Below are 16,756 nucleotides of genomic sequence, written 5' to 3'. Positions count from 1 at the left end.
CGACACCCAGCCAAACAAAACGAGACGTCGCGCTGTACCACCGCCGCCACCGTCCAGACAAAGGTATTACTGAACTATGCAGTTGTTTCTCTGCAACAGAGAAACTGCTCAAGCCACCGTCCTTTTATGCGTACCTCTCTTTCAACAAAGCACCTCAGGGGAGAGCGCGAACGAAGTCCCCCACTACCAGAAATTATGCAGTCGAGATTCCCGCATTTGGGGAATTCGCAAGGGTCAGCACAGCCCAAGTGCAATGACTGAGCCTCACCTTGGGCGAACCACCTTTCGGATCATGGTCTCACCCCTGCCAGGTAAGTATGCTTTGGGAAAGCAGATGTAGAGGGACCCTCTCCCCACTGCAGAACACAGGAAAAGGATAAGGATAAAGATCAGGGGGCGGGGTAGACCATGACAAGCAGGAAGGAAGGGAGAGTTAGGGGGCGGGATTGCAGGGCAATGGACTTGATCAAAGGTAAGGGAAGGGGCTGAAGGAAATTCTGGTCAAAAATCCCTATGTGTAGCACCCTCTACCATCCCCACTGGATATGAATTGATCCACTACCGGCAAGCATCGTTCACCCGATCACGGACCGATACCTACGTGTGGAGAGAGTCTACGTGAATTTTTCACAATTTCTGTATTTAAACAACAAATGGAAACCGGTCTGTTTGCCTAGTGCGATGTCCATTAGTTCCCTGTTGAAAATCACAGTGGGTGCGCAGTGCTTTAGCAGTATTCTACAGTTTTATGTCTTTTCCAGGAAGGCAACGACACCCACTCATGGTGAAAAAACAGTCTGCCCCTCTCTGGCAAAAAAACCTTGATCATTTTTACATCAAACCCTAACCCTAACCCTAGCTTTAAACCTCTGGTCCAAACCCATAACGAAAGGCAATCCAAAACAAGACAAGCACCTCATTTGTGGAATTAAAACACACTCTCCAATTGGCAGTTGCTTGAAGGCTTTTTCCTCTGAGCTAGGTTTAGGGACAGAATTTAGAATTTGGTAACAAATCAAAAACAACGTGTCAAAAGAGGGTGTCGCTAACGGAGCTCTTACATGCTACATCAAAATGCGTCAGTACAAATCACAGCAATTTTTTTCAATGAATGATTATAAGCACACTGGTCACAAAGTAGGACTCATTCCTCAAAAGCTACCAGTTGATGAGGTGCCAGCCACTTTGTCGTTCGCCGCGGACGTCCGCGACACCCAGCCAAACAAAACGAGACGTCACGCTGTACCACCGCCGCCACCGTCCAGACAAAGGTATTACTGAACTATGCAGTTGTTTCTCTGCAACAGAGAAACTGCTCAAGCCACCGTCCTTTTATGCGTACCTCTCTTTCAACAAAGCACCTCAGGGGAGAGCGCGAACGCAGTCCCCCACTACCAGAAATTATGCAGTCGAGATTCCCGCATTTGGGGAATTCGCAAGGGTCAGCACAGCCCAAGTGCAATGACTGAGCCTCGCCTTGGGCGAACCACCTTCCTGATCATGGTCTCACCCCTGCCAGGTAAGTATGCTTTGGGAAAGCAGATGTAGAGGGACCCTCTCCCCACTGCAGAACACAGGAAAAGGATAAGGATAAAGATCAGGGGGCGAGGTAGACCATGACAAGCAGGAAGGAAGGGAGAGTTAGGGGGCGGGATTGCAGGGCAATGGACTTGATCAAAGGTAAGGGAAGGGGCTGAAGGAAATTCTGGTCAAAAATCCCTGTGTAGCACCCTCTACCATCCCCACTGGATATGAATTGATCCACTACCGGCAAGCATCGTTCACCCGATCACGGACCGATACCTACGTGTGGAGAGAGCCTACGTGAATTTTTCACGATTTCTGTATTTAAACAACAAATGGAAACCGGTCTGTTTGCCTAGTGCGATGTCCATTAGTTCCCTGTTGAAAATCACAGTGGGTGTGCAGTGCTTTAGCAGTATTCTACAGTTTTATGTCTTTTCCAGGAAGGCAACGACACCCACTCATGGTGAAAAAACAGTCTGCCCCTCTCTGGCAAAAAAACCTTGATCATTTTTACATCAAACCCTAACCCTAACCCTAGCTTTAAACCTCTGGTCCAAACCCATAACGAAAGGCAATCCAAAACAAGACAAGCACCTCATTTGTGGAATTAAAACACACTCTCCAATTGGCAGTTGCTTGAAGGCTTTTTCCTCTGAGCTAGGTTTAGGGACAGAATTTAGAATTTGGTAACAAATCAAAAACAACGTGTCAAAAGAGGGTGTCGCTAACGGAGCTCTTACATGCTACATCAAAATGCGTCAGTACAAATCACAGCACTTTTTTTCAATGAATGATTATAAGCACACTGGTCACAAAGTAGGACTCATTCCTCAAAAGCTACCAGTTGATGAGGTGCCAGCCACTTTGTCGTTCGCCGTGGACGTCCGCGACACCCAGCCAAACAAAAGACGTCGCGCTGTACCACCGCCGCAACCGTCCAGACAAAGGTATTACTGAACTATGCAGTTGTTTCTCTGCAACAGAGAAACTGCTCAAGCCACCGTCCTTTTATGCGTACCTCTCTTTCAACAAAGCACCTCAGGGGAGAGCGCGAACGCAGTCCCCAACTACCAGAAATTATACAGTCGAGAATCCCGCATTTGGGGAATTCGCAAGGGTCAGCACAGCCCAAGTGCAATGACTGAGCCTCGCTTTGGGCGACCCACTTTCCTGATCATGGTCTCACCTCTGCCAGGTAAGTATGCTTTGGGAAAGCAGATGTAGAGGGACCCTCTCCCCACTGCAGAACACAGGAAAAGGATAAGGATAAAGAGCAGGGGGCGGGGTAGACCATGACAAGCAGGAAGGAAGGGAGAGTTAGGGGGCGGGATTGCAGGGCAATGGACTTGATCAAAGGTAAGGGAAGGGGCTGAAGGAAATTCTGGTCAAAAATCCCTATGTGTAGCACCCTCTACCATCCCCACTGGATATGAATTGATCCACTACCGGCAAGCATCGTTCACCCGATCACGGACCGATACCTACGTGTGGAGAGAGCCTACGTGAATTTTTCACGATTTCTGTATTTAAACAACAAATGGAAACCGGTCTGTTTGCCCAGTGCGATGTCCATTAGTTCCCTGTGGAAAATCACAGTGGGTGCGCAGTGCTTTAGCAGTATTCTAGTTTTATGTCTTTTCCAGGAAGGCAACGACACCCACTCATGGTGGAAAAACAGTCTGCCCCTCTCTGGCAAAAAAACCTTGATCATTTTTACATCAAACCCTAACCCTAACCCTAGCTTTAAACCTCTGGTCCAAACCCATAACGAAAGGCAATCCAAAACAAGACAAGCACCTCATTTGTGGAATTAAAACACACTCTCCAATTGGCAGTTGCTTGAAGGCTTTTTCCTCTGAGCTAGGTTTAGGGACAGAATTTAGAATTTGGTAACAAATCAAAAACGTGTCAAAAGAGGGTGTCGCTAACGGAGCTCTTACATGCTACATCAAAATGCGTCAGTACAAATCACAGCACTTTTTTTCAGTGAATGATTATAAGCACACTGGTCACAAAGTAGGACTCATTCCTCAAAAGCTACCAGTTGATGAGGTGCCAGCCACTTTGTCGTTCGCCGCGGACGTCCGCGACACCCAGCCAAACCAAATGAGACGTCGCGCTGTACCACCGCCGCCACCGTCCAGACAAAGGTATTACTGAACTATGCAGTTGTTTCTCTGCAACAGAGAAACTGCTCAAGCCACCGTCCTTTTATGCGTACCTCTCTTTCAACAAAGCACCTCAGGGGAGAGCGCGAACGCAGTCCCCCACTACCAGAAATTATGCAGTCGAGATTCCTGCATTTGGGGAATTCGCAAGGGTCAGCACAGCCCAAGTGCAATGACTGAACCTCGCCTTGGGCGAACCACCTTCCTGATCAGGGTCTCACCCCTGCCAGGTAAGTATGCTTTGGGAAAGCAGATGTAGAGGGACCCTCTCCCCACTGCAGAACACAGGAAAAGGATAAGGATAAAGATCAGGGGGCGGGGTAGACCATGACAAGCAGGAAGGAAGGGAGAGTTAGGGGGCGGGATTGCAGGGCAATGGACTTGATCAAAGGTAAGGGAAGGGGCTGAAGGAAATTCTGGTCAAAAATCCCTATGTGTAGCACCCTCTACCATCCCCACTGGATATGAATTGATCCACTACCGGCAAGCATCGTTCACCCGATCACGGACCGATACCTACGTGTGGAGAGAGCCTACGTGAATTTTTCACGATTTCTGTATTTAAACAACAAATGGAAACCGGTCTGTTTGCCCAGTGCGATGTCCATTAGTTCCCTGTGGAAAATCACAGTGGGTGCGCAGTGCTTTAGCAGTATTCTACAGTTTTATGTCTTTTCCAGGAAGGCAACGACACCCACTCATGGTGGAAAAACAGTCTGCCCGTCTCTGGCAAAAAAACCTTGATCATTTTTACATCAAACCCTAACCCTAACCCTAGCTTTAAACCTCTGGTCCAAACCCATAACGAAAGGCAATCCAAAACAAGACAAGCACCTCATTTGTGGAATTAAAACACACTCTCCAATTGGCAGTTGCTTGAAGGCTTTTTCCTCTGAGCTAGGTTTAGGGACAGAATTTAGAATTTGGTAACAAATCAAAAACGTGTCAAAAGAGGGTGTCGCTAACGGAGCTCTTACATGCTACATCAAAATGCGTCAGTACAAATCACAGCACTTTTTTTCAATGAATGATTATAAGCACACTGGTCACAAAGTAGGACTCATTCCTCAAAAGCTACCAGTTGATGAGGTGCCAGCCACTTTGTCGTTCGCCGCGGACGTCCGCGACACCCAGCCAAACAAAACGAGACGTCGCGCTGTACCACCGCCGCCACCGTCCAGACAAAGGTATTACTGAACTATGCAGTTGTTTCTCTGCAACAGAGAAACTGCTCAAGCCACCGTCCTTTTATGCGTACCTCTCTTTCAACAAAGCACCTCAGGGGAGAGCGCGAACGCAGTCCCCCACTACCAGAAATTATGCAGTCGAGATTCCCGCATTTGGGGAATTCGCAAGGGTCAGCACAGCCCAAGTGCAATGACTGAACCTCGCCTTGGGCGAACCACCTTCCTGATCAGGGTCTCACCCCTGCCAGGTAAGTATGCTTTGGGAAAGCAGATGTAGAGGGACCCTCTCCCCACTGCAGAACACAGGAAAAGGATAAGGATAAAGATCAGGGGGCGGGGTAGACCATGACAAGCAGGAAGGAAGGGAGAGTTAGGGGGCGGGATTGCAGGGCAATGGACTTGATCAAAGGTAAGGGAAGGGGCTGAAGGAAATTCTGGTCAAAAATCCCTATGTGTAGCACCCTCTACCATCCCCACTGGATATGAATTGATCCACTACCGGCAAGCATCATTCACCCGATCACGGACCGATACCTACGTGTGGAGAGAGCCTACGTGAATTTTTCACGATTTCTGTATTTAAACAACAAATGGAAACCGGTCTGTTTGCCCAGTGCGATGTCCATTAGTTCCCTGTGGAAAATCACAGTGGGTGCGCAGTGCTTTAGCAGTATTCTACAGTTTTATGTCTTTTCCAGGAAGGCAACGACACCCACTCATGGTGGAAAAACAGTCTGCCCCTCTCTGGCAAAAAAACCTTGATCATTTTTACATCAAACCCTAACCCTAACCCTAGCTTTAAACCTCTGGTCCAAACCCATAACGAAAGGCAATCCAAAACAAGACAAGCACCTCATTTGTGGAATTAAAACACACTCTCCAATTGGCAGTTGCTTGAAGGCTTTTTCCTCTGAGCTAGGTTTAGGGACAGAATTTAGAATTTGGTAACAAATCAAAAACAACGTGTCAAAAGAGGGTGTCCTTACGGAGCTCTTACATGCTACATCAAAATGCGTCAGTACAAATCACAGCACTTTTTTTCAATGAATGATTATAAGCACACTGGTCACAAAGTAGGACTCATTCCTCAAAAGCTACCAGTTGATGAGGTGCCAGCCACTTTGTCGTTCGCCGCGGACGTCCGCGACACCCAGCCAAACAAAACGAAACGTCGCGCTGTACCACCGCCGCCACCGTCCAGACAAAGGTATTACTGAACTATGGAGTTGTTTCTCTGCAACATAGAAACTGCTCAAGCCACCGTCCTTTTATGCGTACCTCTCTTTCAACAGAGCACCTCAGGGGAGAGCGCGAACGCAATCCCCCACTACCAGAAATTGTGCAATCGAGATTCCCGCATTTGGGTAATTCGCAAGGGTCAGCACAGCCCAAGTGCAATGACTGAGCCTCGCTTTGGGCGACCCACCTTCCTGATCATGGTCTCACCCCTGCCAGGTAAGTATGCTTTGGGAAAGCAGATGTAGAGGGACCCTCTCCCCACTGCAGAACACAGGAAAAGGATAAGGATAAAGAGCAGGGGGCGGGGTAGACCATGACAAGCAGGAAGGAAGGGAGAGTTAGGGGGCGGGATTGCAGGGCAATGGACTTGATCAAAGGTAAGGGAAGGGGCTGAAGGAAATTCTGGTCAAAAATCCCTATGTGTAGCACCCTCTACCATCCCCACTGGATATGAATTGATCCACTACCGGCAAGCATCGTTCACCCGATCACGGACCGATACCTACGTGTGGAGAGAGCCTACGTGAATTTTTCACGATTTCTGTATTTAAACAACAAATGGAAACCGGTCTGTTTGCCCAGTGCGATGTCCATTAGTTCCCTGTGGAAAATCACAGTGGGTGCGCAGTGCTTTAGCAGTATTCTAGTTTTATGTCTTTTCCAGGAAGGCAACGACACCCACTCATGGTGGAAAAACAGTCTGCCCCTCTCTGGCAAAAAAACCTTGATCATTTTTACATCAAACCCTAACCCTAACCCTAGCTTTAAACCTCTGGTCCAAACCCATAACGAAAGGCAATCCAAAACAAGACAAGCACCTCATTTGTGGAATTAAAACACACTCTCCAATTGGCAGTTGCTTGAAGGCTTTTTCCTCTGAGCTAGGTTTAGGGACAGAATTTAGAATTTGGTAACAAATCAAAAACAACGTGTCAAAAGAGGGTGTCCTTACGGAGCTCTTACATGCTACATCAAAATGCGTCAGTACAAATCACAGCACTTTTTTTCAATGAATGATTATAAGCACACTGGTCACAAAGTAGGACTCATTCCTCAAAAGCTACCAGTTGATGAGGTGCCAGCCACTTTGTCGTTCGCCGCGGACGTCCGCGACACCCAGCCAAACAAAACGAGACGTCGCGCTGTACCACCGCCGCCACCGTCCAGACAAAGGTATTACTGAACTATGGAGTTGTTTCTCTGCAACATAGAAACTGCTCAAGCCACCGTCCTTTTATGCGTACCTCTCTTTCAACAGAGCACCTCAGGGGAGAGCGCGAACGCAATCCCCCACTACCAGAAATTATGCAATCGAGATTCCCGCATTTGGGTAATTCGCAAGGGTCAGCACAGCCCAAGTGCAATGACTGAGCCTCGCTTTGGGCGACCCACCTTCCTGATCATGGTCTCACCCCTGCCAGGTAAGTATGCTTTGGGAAAGCAGATGTAGAGGGACCCTCTCCCCACTGCAGAACACAGGAAAAGGATAAGGATAAAGAGCAGGGGGCGGGGTAGACCATGACAAGCAGGAAGGAAGGGAGAGTTAGGGGGCGGGATTGCAGGGCAATGGACTTGATCAAAGGTAAGGGAAGGGGCTGAAGGAAATTCTGGTCAAAAATCCCTATGTGTAGCACCCTCTACCATCCCCACTGGATATGAATTGATCCACTACCGGCAAGCATCGTTCACCCGATCACGGACCGATACCTACGTGTGGAGAGAGCCTACATGAATTTTTCACGATTTCTGTATTTAAACAACAAATGGAAACCGGTCTGTTTGCCCAGTGCGATGTCCATTAGTTCCCTGTGGAAAATCACAGTGGGTGCGCAGTGCTTTAGCAGTATTCTAGTTTTATGTCTTTTCCAGGAAGGCAACGACACCCACTCATGGTGGAAAAACAGTCTGCCCCTCTCTGGCAAAAAAACCTTGATCATTTTTACATCAAACCCTAACCCTAACCCAAGCTTTAAACCTCTGGTCCAAACCCATAACGAAAGGCAATCCAAAACAAGACAAGCACCTCATTTGTGGAATTAAAACACACTCTCCAATTGGCAGTTGCTTGAAGGCTTTTTCCTCTGAGCTAGGTTTAGGGACAGAATTTAGAATTTGGTAACAAATCAAAAACAACCTGTCAAAAGAGGGTGTCGCTAACGGAGCTCCTACATGCTACATCAAAATGCGTCAGTACAAATCACAGCACTTTTTTTCAATGAATGATTATAAGCACACTGGTCACAAAGTAGGACTCATTCCTCAAAAGCTACCAGTTGATGAGGTGCCAGCCACTTTGTCGTTCGCCGCGGACGTCCGCGACACCCAGCCAAACAAAACGAGACGTCGCGCTGTACCACCGCCGCCACCGTCCAGACAAAGGTATTACTGAACTATGCAGTTGTTTCTCTGCAACAGAGAAACTGCTCAAGCCACCGTCCTTTTATGCGTACCTCTGTTTCAACAAAGCACCTCAGGGGAGAGCGCGAACGCAGTCCCCCACTACCAGAAATTATGCAGTCGAGATTCCCGCATTTGGGGAATTCGCAAGGGTCAGCACAGCCCAAGTGCAATGACTGAACCTCGCCTTGGGCGAACCACCTTCCTGATCAGGGTCTCACCCCTGCCAGGTAAGTATGCTTTGGAAAAGCAGATGTAGAGGGACCCTCTCCCCACTGCAGAACACAGGAAAAGGATAAGGATAAAGATCAGGGGGCGGGGTAGACCATGACAAGCAGGAAGGAAGGGAGAGTTAGGGGGCGGGATTGCAGGGCAATGGACTTGATCAAAGGTAAGGGAAGGGGCTGAAGGAAATTCTGGTCAAAAATCCCTATGTGTAGCACCCTCTACCATCCCCACTGGATATGAATTGATCCACTACCGGCAAGCATCGTTCACCCGATCACGGACCGATACCTACGTGTGGAGAGAGCCTACGTGAATTTTTCACGATTTCTGTATTTAAACAACAAATGGAAACCGGTCTGTTTGCCCAGTGCGATGTCCATTAGTTCCCTGTGGAAAATCACAGTGGGTGCGCAGTGCTTTAGCAGTATTCTACAGTTTTATGTCTTTTCCAGGAAGGCAACGACACCCACTCATGGTGGAAAAACAGTCTGCCCGTCTCTGGCAAAAAAACCTTGATCATTTTTACATCAAACCCTAACCCTAACCCTAGCTTTAAACCTCTGGTCCAAACCCATAACGAAAGGCAATCCAAAACAAGACAAGCACCTCATTTGTGGAATTAAAACACACTCTCCAATTGGCAGTTGCTTGAAGGCTTTTTCCTCTGAGCTAGGTTTAGGGACAGAATTTAGAATTTGGTAACAAATCAAAAACGTGTCAAAAGAGGGTGTCGCTAACGGAGCTCTTACATGCTACATCAAAATGCGTCAGTACAAATCACAGCACTTTTTTTCAATGAATGATTATAAGCACACTGGTTACAAAGTAGGACTCATTCCTCAAAAGCTACCAGTTGATGAGGTGCCAGCCACTTTGTCGTTCGCCGCGGACGTCCGCGACACCCAGCCAAACAAAACGAGACGTCGCGCTGTACCACCGCCGCCACCGTCCAGACAAAGGTATTACTGAACTATGGAGTTGTTTCTCTGCAACATAGAAACTGCTCAAGCCACCGTCCTTTTATGCGTACCTCTCTTTCAACAGAGCACCTCAGGGGAGAGCGCGAACGCAATCCCCCACTACCAGAAATTATGCAATCGAGATTCCCGCATTTGGGTAATTCGCAAGGGTCAGCACAGCCCAAGTGCAATGACTGAGCCTCGCTTTGGGCGACCCACCTTCCTGATCATGGTCTCACCCCTGCCAGGTAAGTATGCTTTGGGAAAGCAGATGTAGAGGGACCCTCTCCCCACTGCAGAACACAGGAAAAGGATAAGGATAAAGAGCAGGGGGCGGGGTAGACCATGACAAGCAGGAAGGAAGGGAGAGTTAGGGGGCGGGATTGCAGGGCAATGGACTTGATCAAAGGTAAGGGAAGGGGCTGAAGGAAATTCTGGTCAAAAATCCCTATGTGTAGCACCCTCTACCATCCCCACTGGATATGAATTGATCCACTACCGGCAAGCATCGTTCACCCGATCACGGACCGATACCTACGTGTGGAGAGAGCCTACGTGAATTTTTCACGATTTCTGTATTTAAACAACAAATGGAAACCGGTCTGTTTGCCCAGTGCGATGTCCATTAGTTCCCTGTGGAAAATCACAGTGGGTGCGCAGTGCTTTAGCAGTATTCTAGTTTTATGTCTTTTCCAGGAAGGCAACGACACCCACTCATGGTGGAAAAACAGTCTGCCCCTCTCTGGCAAAAAAACCTTGATCATTTTTACATCAAACCCTAACCCTAACCCTAGCTTTAAACCTCTGGTCCAAACCCATAACGAAAGGCAATCCAAAACAAGACAAGCACCTCATTTGTGGAATTAAAACACACTCTCCAATTGGCAGTTGCTTGAAGGCTTTTTCCTCTGAGCTAGGTTTAGGGACAGAATTTAGAATTTGGTAACAAATCAAAAACAACGTGTCAAAAGAGGGTGTCCTTACGGAGCTCTTACATGCTACATCAAAATGCGTCAGTACAAATCACAGCACTTTTTTTCAATGAATGATTATAAGCACACTGGTCACAAAGTAGGACTCATTCCTCAAAAGCTACCAGTTGATGAGGTGCCAGCCACTTTGTCGTTCGCCGCGGACGTCCGCGACACCCAGCCAAACAAAACGAGACGTCGCGCTGTACCACCGCCGCCACCGTCCAGACAAAGGTATTACTGAACTATGGAGTTGTTTCTCTGCAACATAGAAACTGCTCAAGCCACCGTCCTTTTATGCGTACCTCTCTTTCAACAGAGCACCTCAGGGGAGAGCGCGAACGCAATCCCCCACTACCAGAAATTATGCAATCGAGATTCCCGCATTTGGGTAATTCGCAAGGGTCAGCACAGCCCAAGTGCAATGACTGAGCCTCGCTTTGGGCGACCCACCTTCCTGATCATGGTCTCACCCCTGCCAGGTAAGTATGCTTTGGGAAAGCAGATGTAGAGGGACCCTCTCCCCACTGCAGAACACAGGAAAAGGATAAGGATAAAGAGCAGGGGGCGGGGTAGACCATGACAAGCAGGAAGGAAGGGAGAGTTAGGGGGCGGGATTGCAGGGCAATGGACTTGATCAAAGGTAAGGGAAGGGGCTGAAGGAAATTCTGGTCAAAAATCCCTATGTGTAGCACCCTCTACCATCCCCACTGGATATGAATTGATCCACTACCGGCAAGCATCGTTCACCCGATCACGGACCGATACCTACGTGTGGAGAGAGCCTACATGAATTTTTCACGATTTCTGTATTTAAACAACAAATGGAAACCGGTCTGTTTGCCCAGTGCGATGTCCATTAGTTCCCTGTGGAAAATCACAGTGGGTGCGCAGTGCTTTAGCAGTATTCTAGTTTTATGTCTTTTCCAGGAAGGCAACGACACCCACTCATGGTGGAAAAACAGTCTGCCCCTCTCTGGCAAAAAAACCTTGATCATTTTTACATCAAACCCTAACCCTAACCCTAGCTTTAAACCTCTGGTCCAAACCCATAACGAAAGGCAATCCAAAACAAGACAAGCACCTCATTTGTGGAATTAAAACACACTCTCCAATTGGCAGTTGCTTGAAGGCTTTTTCCTCTGAGCTAGGTTTAGGGACAGAATTTAGAATTTGGTAACAAATCAAAAACAACCTGTCAAAAGAGGGTGTCGCTAACGGAGCTCCTACATGCTACATCAAAATGCGTCAGTACAAATCACAGCACTTTTTTTCAATGAATGATTATAAGCACACTGGTCACAAAGTAGGACTCATTCCTCAAAAGCTACCAGTTGATGAGGTGCCAGCCACTTTGTCGTTCGCCGCGGACGTCCGCGACACCCAGCCAAACAAAACGAGACGTCGCGCTGTACCACCGCCGCCACCGTCCAGACAAAGGTATTACTGAACTATGCAGTTGTTTCTCTGCAACAGAGAAACTGCTCAAGCCACCGTCCTTTTATGCGTACCTCTGTTTCAACAAAGCACCTCAGGGGAGAGCGCGAACGCAGTCCCCCACTACCAGAAATTATGCAGTCGAGATTCCCGCATTTGGGGAATTCGCAAGGGTCAGCACAGCCCAAGTGCAATGACTGAACCTCGCCTTGGGCGAACCACCTTCCTGATCAGGGTCTCACCCCTGCCAGGTAAGTATGCTTTGGAAAAGCAGATGTAGAGGGACCCTCTCCCCACTGCAGAACACAGGAAAAGGATAAGGATAAAGATCAGGGGGCGGGGTAGACCATGACAAGCAGGAAGGAAGGGAGAGTTAGGGGGCGGGATTGCAGGGCAATGGACTTGATCAAAGGTAAGGGAAGGGGCTGAAGGAAATTCTGGTCAAAAATCCCTATGTGTAGCACCCTCTACCATCCCCACTGGATATGAATTGATCCACTACCGGCAAGCATCGTTCACCCGATCACGGACCGATACCTACGTGTGGAGAGAGCCTACGTGAATTTTTCACGATTTCTGTATTTAAACAACAAATGGAAACCGGTCTGTTTGCCCAGTGCGATGTCCATTAGTTCCCTGTGGAAAATCACAGTGGGTGCGCAGTGCTTTAGCAGTATTCTACAGTTTTATGTCTTTTCCAGGAAGGCAACGACACCCACTCATGGTGGAAAAACAGTCTGCCCGTCTCTGGCAAAAAAACCTTGATCATTTTTACATCAAACCCTAACCCTAACCCTAGCTTTAAACCTCTGGTCCAAACCCATAACGAAAGGCAATCCAAAACAAGACAAGCACCTCATTTGTGGAATTAAAACACACTCTCCAATTGGCAGTTGCTTGAAGGCTTTTTCCTCTGAGCTAGGTTTAGGGACAGAATTTAGAATTTGGTAACAAATCAAAAACGTGTCAAAAGAGGGTGTCGCTAACGGAGCTCTTACATGCTACATCAAAATGCGTCAGTACAAATCACAGCACTTTTTTTCAATGAATGATTATAAGCACACTGGTCACAAAGTAGGACTCATTCCTCAAAAGCTACCAGTTGATGAGGTGCCAGCCACTTTGTCGTTCGCCGCGGACGTCCGCGACACCCAGCCAAACAAAACGAGACGTCGCGCTGTACCACCGCCGCCACCGTCCAGACAAAGGTATTACTGAACTATGCAGTTGTTTCTCTGCAACAGAGAAACTGCTCAAGCCACCGTCCTTTTATGCGTACCTCTCTTTCAACAAAGCACCTCAGGGGAGAGCACGAACGCAGTCCCCCACTACCAGAAATTATGCAGTCGAGATTCCTGCATTTGGGGAATTCGCAAGGGTCAGCACAGCCCAAGTGCAATGACTGAACCTCGCCTTGGGCGAACCACCTTCCTGATCAGGGTCTCACCCCTGCCAGGTAAGTATGCTTTGGGAAAGCAGATGTAGAGGGACCCTCTCCCCACTGCAGAACACAGGAAAAGGATAAGGATAAAGATCAGGGGGCGGGGTAGACCATGACAAGCAGGAAGGAAGGGAGAGTTAGGGGGCGGGATTGCAGGGCAATGGACTTGATCAAAGGTAAGGGAAGGGGCTGAAGGAAATTCTGGTCAAAAATCCCTATGTGTAGCACCCTCTACCATCCCCACTGGATATGAATTGATCCACTACCGGCAAGCATCATTCACCCGATCACGGACCGATACCTACGTGTGGAGAGAGCCTACGTGAATTTTTCACGATTTCTGTATTTAAACAACGAATGGAAACCGGTCTGTTTGCCCAGTGCGATGTCCATTAGTTCCCTGTTGAAAATCACAGTGGGTGTGCAGTGCTTTAGCAGTATTCTACAGTTTTATGTCTTTTCCAGGAAGGCAACGACACCCACTCATGGTGGAAAAACAGTCTGCCCCTCTCTGGCAAAAAAACCTTGATCATTTTTACATCAAACCCTAACCCTAACCCTAGCTTTAAACCTCTGGTCCAAACCCATAACGAAAGGCAATCCAAAACAAGACAAGCACCTCATTTGTGGAATTAAAACACACTCTCCAATTGGCAGTTGCTTGAAGGCTTTTTCCTCTGAGCTAGGTTTAGGGACAGAATTTAGAATTTGGTAACAAATCAAAAACAACCTGTCAAAAGAGGGTGTCGCTAACGGAGCTCCTACATGCTACATCAAAATGCGTCAGTACAAATCACAGCACTTTTTTTCAATGAATGATTATAAGCACACTGGTCACAAAGTAGGACTCATTCCTCAAAAGCTACCAGTTGATGAGGTGCCAGCCACTTTGTCGTTCGCCGCGGACGTCCGCGACACCCAGCCAAACAAAACGAGACGTCGCGCTGTACCACCGCCGCCACCGTCCAGACAAAGGTATTACTGAACTATGCAGTTGTTTCTCTGCAACAGAGAAACTGCTCAAGCCACCGTCCTTTTATGCGTACCTCTGTTTCAACAAAGCACCTCAGGGGAGAGCGCGAACGCAGTCCCCCACTACCAGAAATTATGCAGTCGAGATTCCCGCATTTGGGGAATTCGCAAGGGTCAGCACAGCCCAAGTGCAATGACTGAACCTCGCCTTGGGCGAACCACCTTCCTGATCAGGGTCTCACCCCTGCCAGGTAAGTATGCTTTGGAAAAGCAGATGTAGAGGGACCCTCTCCCCACTGCAGAACACAGGAAAAGGATAAGGATAAAGATCAGGGGGCGGGGTAGACCATGACAAGCAGGAAGGAAGGGAGAGTTAGGGGGCGGGATTGCAGGGCAATGGACTTGATCAAAGGTAAGGGAAGGGGCTGAAGGAAATTCTGGTCAAAAATCCCTATGTGTAGCACCCTCTACCATCCCCACTGGATATGAATTGATCCACTACCGGCAAGCATCGTTCACCCGATCACGGACCGATACCTACGTGTGGAGAGAGCCTACGTGAATTTTTCACGATTTCTGTATTTAAACAACAAATGGAAACCGGTCTGTTTGCCCAGTGCGATGTCCATTAGTTCCCTGTGGAAAATCACAGTGGGTGCGCAGTGCTTTAGCAGTATTCTACAGTTTTATGTCTTTTCCAGGAAGGCAACGACACCCACTCATGGTGGAAAAACAGTCTGCCCGTCTCTGGCAAAAAAACCTTGATCATTTTTACATCAAACCCTAACCCTAACCCTAGCTTTAAACCTCTGGTCCAAACCCATAACGAAAGGCAATCCAAAACAAGACAAGCACCTCATTTGTGGAATTAAAACACACTCTCCAATTGGCAGTTGCTTGAAGGCTTTTTCCTCTGAGCTAGGTTTAGGGACAGAATTTAGAATTTGGTAACAAATCAAAAACGTGTCAAAAGAGGGTGTCGCTAACGGAGCTCTTACATGCTACATCAAAATGCGTCAGTACAAATCACAGCACTTTTTTTCAATGAATGATTATAAGCACACTGGTCACAAAGTAGGACTCATTCCTCAAAAGCTACCAGTTGATGAGGTGCCAGCCACTTTGTCGTTCGCCGCGGACGTCCGCGACACCCAGCCAAACAAAACGAGACGTCGCGCTGTACCACCGCCGCCACCGTCCAGACAAAGGTATTACTGAACTATGCAGTTGTTTCTCTGCAACAGAGAAACTGCTCAAGCCACCGTCCTTTTATGCGTACCTCTCTTTCAACAAAGCACCTCAGGGGAGAGCACGAACGCAGTCCCCCACTACCAGAAATTATGCAGTCGAGATTCCTGCATTTGGGGAATTCGCAAGGGTCAGCACAGCCCAAGTGCAATGACTGAACCTCGCCTTGGGCGAACCACCTTCCTGATCAGGGTCTCACCCCTGCCAGGTAAGTATGCTTTGGGAAAGCAGATGTAGAGGGACCCTCTCCCCACTGCAGAACACAGGAAAAGGATAAGGATAAAGATCAGGGGGCGGGGTAGACCATGACAAGCAGGAAGGAAGGGAGAGTTAGGGGGCGGGATTGCAGGGCAATGGACTTGATCAAAGGTAAGGGAAGGGGCTGAAGGAAATTCTGGTCAAAAATCCCTATGTGTAGCACCCTCTACCATCCCCACTGGATATGAATTGATCCACTACCGGCAAGCATCATTCACCCGATCACGGACCGATACCTACGTGTGGAGAGAGCCTACGTGAATTTTTCACGATTTCTGTATTTAAACAACGAATGGAAACCGGTCTGTTTGCCCAGTGCGATGTCCATTAGTTCCCTGTTGAAAATCACAGTGGGTGTGCAGTGCTTTAGCAGTATTCTACAGTTTTATGTCTTTTCCAGGAAGGCAACGACACCCACTCATGGTGGAAAAACAGTCTGCCCCTCTCTGGCAAAAAAACCTTGATCATTTTTACATCAAACCCTAACCCTAACCCTAGCTTTAAACCTCTGGTCCAAACCCATAACGAAAGGCAATCCAAAACAAGACAAGCACCTCATTTGTGGAATTAAAACACACTCTCCAATTGGCAGTTGCTTGAAGGCTTTTTCCTCTGAGCTAGGTTTAGGGACAGAATTTAGAATTTGGTAACAAATCAAAAACAACGTGTCAAAAGAGGGTGTCGCTAACGGAGCTCTTACATGCTACATCAAAATGCGTCAGTA

The 16,756-nt window shown here is 48.0% G+C and overlaps 14 non-coding genes across 14 annotated transcripts; all 14 read right to left on the bottom strand.

The window, feature by feature from the left end:
- Window positions 1-155: 155 nt before the first annotated feature.
- On the bottom strand, window positions 156-319 carry LOC145656394 (U1 spliceosomal RNA). The gene has a single exon (XR_014122066.1). It is a non-coding gene; the product is annotated as a U1 spliceosomal RNA (small nuclear RNA).
- A 1,044-nt stretch (window positions 320-1,363) lies between these two features.
- On the bottom strand, window positions 1,364-1,527 carry LOC145656480 (U1 spliceosomal RNA). Its single transcript, XR_014122152.1, has one exon. It is a non-coding gene; the product is annotated as a U1 spliceosomal RNA (small nuclear RNA).
- Window positions 1,528-2,566: 1,039 nt separating this feature from the next.
- Window positions 2,567-2,730, bottom strand: LOC145656451 (U1 spliceosomal RNA). The gene has a single exon (XR_014122123.1). It is a non-coding gene; the product is annotated as a U1 spliceosomal RNA (small nuclear RNA).
- Window positions 2,731-3,769: 1,039 nt separating this feature from the next.
- LOC145656403 (U1 spliceosomal RNA) lies at window positions 3,770-3,933 on the bottom strand. The gene has a single exon (XR_014122075.1). It is a non-coding gene; the product is annotated as a U1 spliceosomal RNA (small nuclear RNA).
- Window positions 3,934-4,974: 1,041 nt separating this feature from the next.
- LOC145656320 (U1 spliceosomal RNA) lies at window positions 4,975-5,138 on the bottom strand. The gene has a single exon (XR_014121992.1). It is a non-coding gene; the product is annotated as a U1 spliceosomal RNA (small nuclear RNA).
- A 1,043-nt stretch (window positions 5,139-6,181) lies between these two features.
- On the bottom strand, window positions 6,182-6,345 carry LOC145656439 (U1 spliceosomal RNA). The gene has a single exon (XR_014122111.1). It is a non-coding gene; the product is annotated as a U1 spliceosomal RNA (small nuclear RNA).
- Window positions 6,346-7,386: 1,041 nt separating this feature from the next.
- Window positions 7,387-7,550, bottom strand: LOC145656419 (U1 spliceosomal RNA). The gene has a single exon (XR_014122091.1). It is a non-coding gene; the product is annotated as a U1 spliceosomal RNA (small nuclear RNA).
- Window positions 7,551-8,592: 1,042 nt separating this feature from the next.
- Window positions 8,593-8,756, bottom strand: LOC145656319 (U1 spliceosomal RNA). The gene has a single exon (XR_014121991.1). It is a non-coding gene; the product is annotated as a U1 spliceosomal RNA (small nuclear RNA).
- Window positions 8,757-9,797: 1,041 nt separating this feature from the next.
- Window positions 9,798-9,961, bottom strand: LOC145656418 (U1 spliceosomal RNA). Its single transcript, XR_014122090.1, has one exon. It is a non-coding gene; the product is annotated as a U1 spliceosomal RNA (small nuclear RNA).
- Window positions 9,962-11,002: 1,041 nt separating this feature from the next.
- Window positions 11,003-11,166, bottom strand: LOC145656417 (U1 spliceosomal RNA). Its single transcript, XR_014122089.1, has one exon. It is a non-coding gene; the product is annotated as a U1 spliceosomal RNA (small nuclear RNA).
- Window positions 11,167-12,208: 1,042 nt separating this feature from the next.
- On the bottom strand, window positions 12,209-12,372 carry LOC145656318 (U1 spliceosomal RNA). Its single transcript, XR_014121990.1, has one exon. It is a non-coding gene; the product is annotated as a U1 spliceosomal RNA (small nuclear RNA).
- A 1,041-nt stretch (window positions 12,373-13,413) lies between these two features.
- LOC145656436 (U1 spliceosomal RNA) lies at window positions 13,414-13,577 on the bottom strand. The gene has a single exon (XR_014122108.1). It is a non-coding gene; the product is annotated as a U1 spliceosomal RNA (small nuclear RNA).
- Window positions 13,578-14,621: 1,044 nt separating this feature from the next.
- On the bottom strand, window positions 14,622-14,785 carry LOC145656317 (U1 spliceosomal RNA). Its single transcript, XR_014121989.1, has one exon. It is a non-coding gene; the product is annotated as a U1 spliceosomal RNA (small nuclear RNA).
- Window positions 14,786-15,826: 1,041 nt separating this feature from the next.
- Window positions 15,827-15,990, bottom strand: LOC145656435 (U1 spliceosomal RNA). Its single transcript, XR_014122107.1, has one exon. It is a non-coding gene; the product is annotated as a U1 spliceosomal RNA (small nuclear RNA).
- Window positions 15,991-16,756: the final 766 nt, after the last annotated feature.

This window comes from Electrophorus electricus, unplaced genomic scaffold (genome assembly GCF_041902795.1).
Source record: "Electrophorus electricus isolate QZ-2024a unplaced genomic scaffold, ASM4190279v1 Scaffold66, whole genome shotgun sequence".
NCBI lineage: Eukaryota > Metazoa > Chordata > Actinopteri > Gymnotiformes > Gymnotidae > Electrophorus > Electrophorus electricus.
The sequence above is the reverse complement of the archived record's forward strand: the minus strand, read 5'-3'. Positions and strand labels throughout refer to the sequence as shown.